Here is a 10,546-nt window from a genome sequence, read left to right on the forward strand (position 1 = left end):
CCAAATAAAAGCAGCACCGTGCATTGTCGAGTAAAAAGTAATGCACAGATCCGAGCTTCACACGATGCATATTAGTTAATTAACAGCATGTCAGCGAGAGTCCAATTAAATACTGCCACAGGTTATTGAAATATTTTGTGTAAATGTAATGTAAAACTTAGTCACGAAAAGGTATAGGATGCATGAGAAACTTAAAATAACAGACTAGAAACGCGTAAACATCAGCTGGGGATATAGAAATATTTACAAAAAGTACGTCATAAGTAGGTAAGCGAGCCAATCGATCACAGCTGAGAATGTAAGCAGTGACGGTCGATGATTGGTTGGTTTGCTTAGTTATGATCGTTTGATTTGCTTGCCGCTTCTTCTTTGCATATCCCCTTCCAGTGATCGTTGCGTCAAGCGATCGAATTTAATCGTGCGACCTTCAAGGTGGGGATCATTGAGCGCTGGCTCTCACGACATTGCAGTTCGTGCCGGCAAGTGATACACGCGTCGCGGATTACTTTATTCTCTTCGGGTGATTAAAATATTAATCGATTAGACTCTCGTGGATATTATTTTATTTCATACGTGCATCTTTGCATCTTCGCAAGCATTGGAGTCAGTGTCAATGCAACGACGGAGCAGCCAAAATGCTGAGTCGAGAAACCAAGGTGAACGATGAACGACGAAGGGCGTAGGTTCTAGAAGGCCAGGTGTACCTAACGACGCATCATATATTTTCAGATCAGATGTCAAATCAACTATTATACAGATTTCCATTTTTTATGGAAGTTTGACGAACTTATCGAGAAAAGAAGGACATACGCAAATCGAAATTTAGGTTGGTATTCATAGATTGTCGTTATACGGCGGATAATTATAACTTCATTAATTTTCGATCATTGGATAATTTATACTTGTATGTGTCACATTATTTTATACAAGAAATATTGCAAATAGCGGAATAACAGTTCGTAAATACAAATATAATTAATTATGTTCTTAATCAAAGATCTTGAATAATTAACAATTGTGAATACCGGCCTCAAAAGGTAATTTTACATATGTAAAATCCAAATTTTGTAAATTCTAATCTTTGCCTAATAATGCTCATTGGACCGCGAGACCGACTCTACATAGCGTCTTTTTCATTATCATTCTATTATTATACGCGATTAGATTGCAGTTGGAACAAAGTTTAACTTCCAATTAAATAAATTAAATCAAATTAAAAAAGAAACGTAATAATTAGTTTTTCTTTATGATTCAACATTAAGGATGGTTTACACGTATCAAATTTAACCGGGCGCGTAATAATTCTCCTGTTCTCCCAGTGCGACAAAAAATATCGTGATATGGCTATATGGCGGCTAACATTTAATTCTATTTTGATATAATCAAACCATTTTTTTTTCTTTGCATGTAGGAACATAACAACGGAGAGCGAAGAGCAAAGAATATGGAGCATGAAGTGCGGAGCGAGGGGCGCGCAACGAGGAGACAAGAGCCAGAAGCAAAGCAGTGAGGAGCGAAAAGCGGAGAGAGAAGAGAGAAGAGCGAAGAGAGAAGAGCGAATAGAAAAAATTGATGGCCGATGACACGCGTCTCAAATAGCTCGTCCAGTATCTTGAGTCCCGTGGCACACATCCTGTATCACGCGCCCCACGATACTCGGGCCTCAAAACTTCAAGATACCTTCATTAAATTATTTAATATATATGAGTGATCTGTCCACCCAAGAAAATTAATTCAGACTAAAACCGGAATAAAACTGGAATAAAACCGAAATAAAATCGGAATTAATTTGTTAATTTACGATGCGTTAATTTAATACAATCTGTTAATATGAGATAGGCACATTGCCTATGACAGTGAGTATGGGCAATAATGTTATTCTTTGTACATATACATATATAGTATTTATTCTATACTTACTGCCGAGCAAGAAGATTAATTATAATATAATTATAATAATACTAATGGCAATATATACGATCAATATATACGGGTAATATATATATATATATATCTAGCCTATGCTCGAAAATTTTGTATTTCTACCTCGGAGAAAATTGTTCTCCGAGTAAAATTATTTGCAAAATAAAACCAGAGTTAATAAGCAATTAAGGTTTACATATTCATTAATTATAATTATAAACCCTCGGGGACAACCTCTTCTCCTTTTTCCCTGCTTTAAAGATGAAAATTAAATTATACAAGGCATAAAAGCACGGCAGGAATTTCACGACGACCACTTGGCCGCGAGTAATGACCACGTTTTTGACTAAATTTATTCGGGATATCTCTTTGGAGAAATTTCCAGATTCCCACCAAAAGTTCGGAATATCTCTTCGGTTATCATGTGTTCTTAATATAAAAATCCGAAAACTGAGAAAGCGAGAAGTTATAAGATTCCCGCCAAAAGTGCGGAATACCTCTTCAGTTATCATGTGTTCCTGATACAAAAATCAGAAAACTGAGAAAATGAGAAATTTCCAAATTCCAGCCAGAAATCCAAAATACCTATTCGGTTATCATGTGTTCCTACTACAAAAATCCGAAAACTGAGAAAGCGAGAAGTTTTAAGATTATCGCCAGAAATCCGGAATACCTCTTCGATTATCATGTGTTCCTAATACGAAAATTCGAAAACTAAGACAGCGGGAGGTTTTAAGATTACCGCCAGAAATCCGAAATACCTCTTCAATTATCATTTGTTCTTAATACAAAAATCCGAAAACTAAGAAGGCGAGAGGTTTTAAGATTACCGCCAGAAATCCAAAATATCTCTTCGGTTATCATGTGTTCCTGATACAAAAATCCGAAAACTGAGAGAATGAGAAGTTTCCAAATTCCAGCCAGAAATCCAGAATACCTCTTCGGTTAACATGTGTTCCTACTACAAAAATCCGAAAACTGAGAAAGCGAGATGTTTTACGATTACCGGCTGAAATCCAGAATACCTCTTCGATTATCATGTGTTCCTAATACAAAAACCCGAAAACTAAGAAAGCGAGAGGTTTTAATATTACCGCCAGAAATCCGGAATATCTCTTCGGTTATCATGTGTTCCTAATACAAAAATATGAAAACTGAGAAAGTGAGAAGCTTTAAAAGTACCGCCAAATGTCCGGAATACCTTTTCGATTATCATGTGTCCCTAATACAAAAATCCGAAAACTAAGAAAACGAGAGGTTTTAAGATTACCGCCAGAAATCCGGAATACCTTTTCGATTATCATGTGTTCCTAATACAAAAATACGAAAACTGAGAAAGTGAGAAGCTTTAAAAGTACCGCCAAAAGTCCGGAATACCTCTTCGATTATCATGTGTCCCTAATACAAAAATCCGAAAACTAAGAAAGCGAGAGGTTTTAAGATTACCGCCAGAAATCTGGAATATCTCTTCGGTTATCATGTGTTCCTAATACAAAAATCTGAACACTGAGAAAGTGAGAAGATATAAAAGTACAGCCAAAAGTTCGGAATACCTCTTCGATTATCATGTGCCCCTAATACTAAAATCCGAAAACTAAGAAAGCAAGAGGTTTTAAGATTGCCGCCAGAGATCCGTAATAACTCTTCGATTATCATGTGTTCCTGATACAAAAATCCGAAAACTAAGAAAGCGAGAGGTTTTAATATTACCGCCAGAAATCCGGTATATCTCTTCGGTTATCATGTGTTCCTAATACAAAAATATGAAAACTGAGAAAGTGAGAAGCTTCAAAAGTACCGCTAAAAGTCCGGAATACCTCTTCGATTATCATGTGTCCCCAATACAAAAATCCGAAAACTGAGAAAGCGAGAAGTTTTAAGATTATCGCCAGAAATCCGGAATACCTCTTCGATTATTATGTGTTTCTAATACGGAAATTCGAAAACCAAGAAAGTCAGAAGTTTTAAGATTACCGCCAGAAATCCGGAATATCTCTTCGGTTATCATGTTTTCCTGATACAAAAACGTGAAAACTGAGAGAATAAGAAGTTTCCAAATTCCAGCCAGAAATCCAGAATACCTCTACGGTTATCATGTGTTCCTACTACAAAAATCCGAAAACTGAGAAAGCGAGATGTTTTAAGATTACCGGCTGAAATCCAGAATACCCCTTCGATTATCATGTGTTCTTAATACAAAAACCCGAAAACTAAGAAAGCGAGAGGTTTTAATATTACCGCCAGAAATCCGGAATATCTCTTCGGTTATCATGTGTTCCTAATACAAAAATACGAAAACTGAGAAAGTGAGAAGCTTTAAAAGTACCGCCAAAAGTCCGGAATACCTTTTCGATTATCATGTGTCCCTAATACAAAAATCCGAAAACTAAGAAGACGAGAGGTTTTTAGATTACCGCCAGAAATCCGGAATACCTCTTCGATTATCATGTGTTCCTAATACAAAAATACGAAAACTGAGAAAGTGAGAAGCTTTAAAAGTACCATCAAAAGTCCGGAATACCTCTTCGATTATCATGTGTCCCTAATACAAAAATCCGAAGACTAAGAAAACGAGAGGTTTTAAGATTACCGCCAGAAATCCGGAATACCTCTTCGATTATCATGTGTTCCTGATACAAAAATCCGAAACTAAGAAACCGAGAGGTTTTAAGATTACCGCCAGAAATCCGGAATATCTCTTCGGTCATCATGTGTCCCTAATACAAAAATCCGAAAACTGAGAAAGTGAGAAGCTATAAAGGTACCGCCAAAAGTCCAGAATACCTTTTCGATTATCATGTGTTCCTGATACAAAAATCCGAAAACTAAGAAAGCGAGAGGTACTAATATTACCGCCAGAAATCCGGAATATCGCTTCGGTTATCATGTGTTTCTAATACAAAAATACGAAAACTGAGAAAGTGAGAAGCTTTAAAAGTACCATCAAAAGTCCGGAATACCTTTTCGATTATCATGTGTCCCTAATACAAAAATCCGAAGACTAAGAAAACGAGAGGTTTTAAGATTACAGCCAGAAATCCAGAATACCCCTTCGATTATCATGTGTTCCTAATACAAAAACCCGAAAACTAAGAAAGCGAGAGGTTTTAATATTACCGCCAGAAATCCGGAATATCTCTTCGGTTATCATGTGTTCCTAATACAAAAATACGAAAACTGAGAAAGTGAGAAGCTTTAAAAGTACCGCCAAAAGTCCGGAATACCTCTTCGGTTATCATGTATTCCTAATACCAAAATCCGAGAATCGAGAAAGGGAGAAATTTCCGGATTCCCGCCAGAAGTTTGAGATACCTCTTCGGTTATTATGTGTTCCTAGTACAGAAATCCGAAAAGTGTGAAAGCGAGAGGTTTTAAGATTCCCGCCAAAAGCCCGTTATACCTCTTCGGTTATCATGTGTTCCTAATACAGAAATCCGAAAACTGAGAAAGCGAGAAATTTTAAGATTACCGCCAGAAATCCGGATTATTTTTTTTTTTGTTAACGCAGGGGAAATTCATCATGGATACCCCCGATCCTTTGGGGGGGTCGGAGGTTATGTTAGACTCTTACTGCCTAAAACCCCTGTGAGATGTCTACCATTCGGACCGTAGTAATGGGAGTTAGGGGAACTGCTTCCGCATTACCTCCCCAACACCCAGGCTCCAGGGCTGTCAGGGAGCCCCTCGCCTCGAGTACCGCGCTCTGTCCCACAAAGGGAGTACAGGGCGCGGTCCCCCGATCGGTTTCTCGGCCGGGTTGGCCTTCTAGTATTTACTTAGAGGGAGGGGACATCCACCCTCCCTCCGCGCCCCCCATTGCTCCCCTCCAGAGGAGGAGGGAGCGGGGAAGTGGAGCCCAACCCCAAACCGGGCTTCCACTCCCCCTTCGCCTACCTTATAATCCGGAATATCTCTTCGGTTATTATGTGTTCTTAATACAAAAATCCGAAAACTGAGAAAGTGAGAAGCTATAAAGGTACCGCCAAAAGTCTAGAATACCTTTTCGGTTATCATGTGTTCCTAATACAAAAATCCGAAAACTAAGAAAGCGAGAGGTTTTAAGATTCCCGCCAAAAGTGCGGAATACCTCTTCAGTTATCATGTGTTCCTGATACGAAAACTGAGAGAACGAAGTTTCCAAATTCCCGTCAAAAATCCGGAATACCTCTTCGGTTATCATATGTTTCTAATACAAAAATCCGAAAACTGAGAAAAGGAGAAATTTCCAGATTTCCGCCAGAAGTCGGAATACCTCTTCAGTTATCATGTGTTCTTGATACAGAAATCCGAAAACTGAGAAAACGAGAGGTTTTAAGATTCCCGCTAGAAGTCCGGAATACCTCTTCAGTTATCATGTGTTCCTGATACAAAAATCCGAAAACTGAGAAAGCGAGAGGTTTTAAGATTCCCTCCAAAAGCGGAATACCTCTTCAGTTATTATGTGTTCCTGATACAAAAATCCGAAAACTGAGAAAGCGAAAAATTTTAAGATTCTCATCATAAGCCTGGAATATCTCTTCGGTTTTCATGTGTTCCTAATACAAGAATCCTAAAACTGAAAAAGGGAGAAACTTCCAGTTTCCTACCAGAAGTCCGGGATACGAGAGGTTACGTAAAAATAATGAGTTACATTTTTGTTAAAAAATGATATTGTCTTTATTTCAGTGCGGTATGTACATTCATTGGTTACAACAATCGATAGTTCATATACATACGCATATTCAGTAACGATACCTCGTTCTGTGAGCGACAGTGTTGAGTATCATTACTTTGTGGACTGATTTATATTTCTTTTTACGCAAGTAAATTAATGTAATATATATGATATATGAGACATCGTAACAGAGATCGAACTCCTCTAACTAATCGTCTCAGAAGACAGCGATAGGTTTTAAGGTTATAGAATAAACGGATACGATAAATAGGTAATTGTTTGAGCGATCGTGTGCAATAAACGTTATTCGCGGACACGACTCAATGTGAGCCAATATAAAAGCGCAATTGTCACACATCATGTGTTTATCCTTACACATTTATTTATATGTATATACATGTATTTATATAATGTACGTCTTTGCTCTGTCGTAAAAGTACGTTTATGAAGACGCGCTTTTTATGTATAACTTCGTATCATGGCACTACGTTATTCGAATAAAAATTCGATATTTGCATATGGATAAATAAATGAAAGAAACAAACCTTCTTTTTCTTTTCCAGAGGCATTACGAACACGTTTTCCTTCTGATACGCTCAAGAGATTATAGCTACGATTGAGAGTCGCTAGTTGAGAATTTGAGTGATCGGCCATGATAGAAGCCCCAAAGTGACGGTAGTGACAAAATATTCGACGTTGTAGCTACAACGGAGAAAATCGCGGAAAGGTGCAAGTACTTTTATCACACTTTTATCTCTGTCAAGTGAGAATGTAATAAAAAAATCACTATATACCGTACATCTACTGTGATTCGACTTTTGCCGTAACCGATCACCAAGCAAACTCGTCAGCAGCAGCGTCTCGTAATCGCGAGCATCCAATGCGCTGCTAACTTCGGGATAATCGCGCACGAACGATGTTGCGCAAACGAGCGTACCTGCACCTGCACAACGCTTGATATATTTGTGTAAATTATTTTTTACCCGACGAGAGTCGAGTATCGCCGATTCCAGCGACGATAACGCGGCGGTGAATCGCGAGCGACGAAGACGCGGCACGATTGACCTCGCGCTTCGCGATCCCGTTTTGCAATTCCGTTTGCGTTTATTACGAAGTTGCGGATGCGCGTCGCTTCGGATCGACCTCGGTCCGATAGTCGCGCCCGGCCGAAGCCGTGTTACACACTCGTCTATCCGCCGGCCTTCGCTCGCTCATGCGTGCTCGTATACGCGTAGCCCGGGACAAACGGCCGCTTTGTAAACGCGAATTTCGGTGGGCGCGCGCGGCCGATGGTTGACGCGGTTCCGGTGGCTTCTGTCACGATTACGCGCTTCCGTTCCGCGCCGCGATCGCGTTCGAGCTATCGTTGCGAGGATCAACAGCGCGGCTGTTACAGGCCGCTCTAACAGCCACTGCCAACACAGGATGCACTGCGGGATGACCTCCCTCGGAGGAGGACCGTGCCGGTGAATGATGGAAGGTTGTAAAATGGAATGAAGGAGGGCGCGCGACCCCCTCGAGCGCTCCGCAACGCGCCGCGCCGCGCTCTTTTTACGAGCGCGTAGTTACCGGACCACTTTGACGGGTTAATTGAAGCATTCGCGCAGCGTTATTTCGCGTTTTACCGCGCACATTTTCGCGCGGTCCTGATTACACGCTGATACACGACGTCGCGATTACCACGCGGCCGTGCCGCCGGGCTCTCTCCGCCGTCGGATGAAGTTTTTACGACGGCCCGGCGACGACTGGCTCGCGCGCGCGTTTGAACATCGAAAATTCCCCTGCCTCTTTTACCGAAAAGAGATTGAGAACGGACAATTTTCTTCTTTCCTACTCTTTCTTTTTTTACTAATTGGATATCGGCGGTATTATCGTCGAGAGGGGACTAAAAGCTGTGCGTGCGTACAGGGTGTTTCAAAAAGGGCGGACCGGCTGTGTGTAGTCATATTGTCCTCGTTGAGGCAAACTGCGGGAAGGTTCCTATAAACATAGTGCCTGAAACGCTCGGTTGAGTCGAAGAATTAATGTCGAGTCACGCTTGAAAGAATTATTAGGCGATAAACTTGGTTTCTGATTGCCTTTTCCGATTGTCTTTTGAAGGTTAGACACATCAATAAAATTCGACACGCAAAGATTAATTTTTGTGAAAGCAGAAATACTTTTTTTTGCTTTAAAATGATATTTTTTATTTGAAGAAAATTGAGCTGAAGCGCATCGATTGATTTCTGAAACTTATAGCGAGCAAGTGATTTAAACGACTCAGATATAGTGATTTCAGTGTGGAAGACAAAGAACGTTCCGGCCAAAAAAGTTTGCGGACGAATTGCAAGCATTATTGAATGAAATTTCAATTCCAACAGTCGAAGAATTGTCATAAGCGTTAAATGTTGTTCTAAGTGGCCGCTTCTAAGCGTTTACGCGCCATGGGAAAAAATGGCCGCCACATGAATTATCCGAAAATGCTATTTTGAATCGTTTGCCGATCGCGATTTCCTTGTTTGCCAGGCTGAAAAAAAGGATTTTGTGGCGCACTGTGACTGGCGATGAAAAGTGGATTTATTTCAATAATCCCAAGCGGAGAAAATCATGGATAGATCTCGGCCAACTGTCCGTATCAACGCCAAAACGGGATATTCACGGTCACGAGGCATTGCTCTGTATTTAATGGGACCAGGAAGGCGTGATTTGTTATAAGCTGCTGCAGCCAACAATTGTACCGAGTGAATACGATAAGTTGACGCGAAAAAGGCCATCAATGGCCAATAAACGACGCAAAGTGATTCTTTTGCATGACAACGCGCGGCCACATGCGGCAAGAAGCATAAAAGAAACACTGTTGGAGTTCGAGTGACAAGTTTTCCCGCACTATTCTCCAGCCTGTTCTCCAGACTTGGCCCCGTCGGATTACCGTCTTTTCCGATTGCTGCAACACGCGCTCGCCGATACACATTTTTGCAATTACGAAGTCCGAAAAAGGATGGACGAATGGCTCACTTCAAAAAACAGCTCGTCCTACCCGTCGCGGAATCCAACTTTTGCCAGAAAGATTGGAAAAAAGTAATAGAAAACGATGGAAAAAATATTTTGATTAACGTATTAATTCATTCTTTTTAAAACAAATGCCTTTTTCAAGCAGAAAATGGCGAAAACCAAGTTTAATACCTAATAATTCCGACGTTGACGCAATGCGTACAAAATAATATTCGTCTCAGTGAATTGCAAAAGCGGAAGAGAAAAATTAAAGGAGACGCAGAAAATGTCTAATGTGTGAAACAATTCTGAATTCTTCGCGGACTGTCTGGCACGCTGAAACACTCTTGGATATCGCGCAATCGCACGCCAGCCATCTTCTACCCTTTGTAAACCTTGTCATTTGTCTTCCGATGTTTCGCAGTCGATAAAAATCAAGCGTGAATCTACTAATGCAAATAAATATTATCGTATACAATGCAATCGAAACGAATTCTTTCAATCCTGACTCGATATTAACCTTGTAAGTATTAGAGCTTTAACCCTTTAACGTCCGACTTTTTTATGTGTTTTAAGAATAAAATTTGATATTTTTGAACTGAGACTATAAGTAGTGATAACAAAAAAAATCAGAATTTTATATCCACGAAAAATTATCTTTCCAAGCAGAAACTACTCCCAGAAGTGAAAAATACGCCTGATCGATTAAATTTTTTCTTTAGTTTTAATAATTTTATATCATACCTAATGGTTGGAAAAATTCTTCGAAACATAAAACTCATATTCAGAACTTGATCTTTATTTACCCGGAATGGAATATAATAAATGAGTACATGAAGTTTCCGCTTTTCGTTTGTTGGTTTCGTTAGTTTGGTTTTTTTTTATCGTTCGCCTTTTGTTTATTGGTAAATATGACTTGGATCCTAAAAACATATACGAAAGCAGCCTATACAGAGCAACCTATACAGAGAAAAATGAAGGGTAATCTATACGACATAA

At 39.8% G+C, this 10,546-nt stretch overlaps 1 long non-coding RNA gene across 1 annotated transcript; it reads left to right on the plus strand.

The window, feature by feature from the left end:
- Positions 1-463: 463 nt before the first annotated feature.
- On the plus strand, positions 464-1,861 carry LOC105180677 (uncharacterized). Its single transcript, XR_849556.3, has 3 exons — positions 464-656; positions 730-826; positions 1,412-1,861. It is a non-coding gene; the product is annotated as an uncharacterized LOC105180677 (long non-coding RNA).
- The last annotated feature ends 8,685 nt before the right edge of the window (positions 1,862-10,546 follow it).

The sequence above is a fragment of the Harpegnathos saltator genome, unplaced genomic scaffold (assembly GCF_003227715.2).
Source record: "Harpegnathos saltator strain DR-91 unplaced genomic scaffold, Hsal_v8.6 scaffold599, whole genome shotgun sequence".
Lineage (NCBI taxonomy): Eukaryota > Metazoa > Arthropoda > Insecta > Hymenoptera > Formicidae > Harpegnathos > Harpegnathos saltator.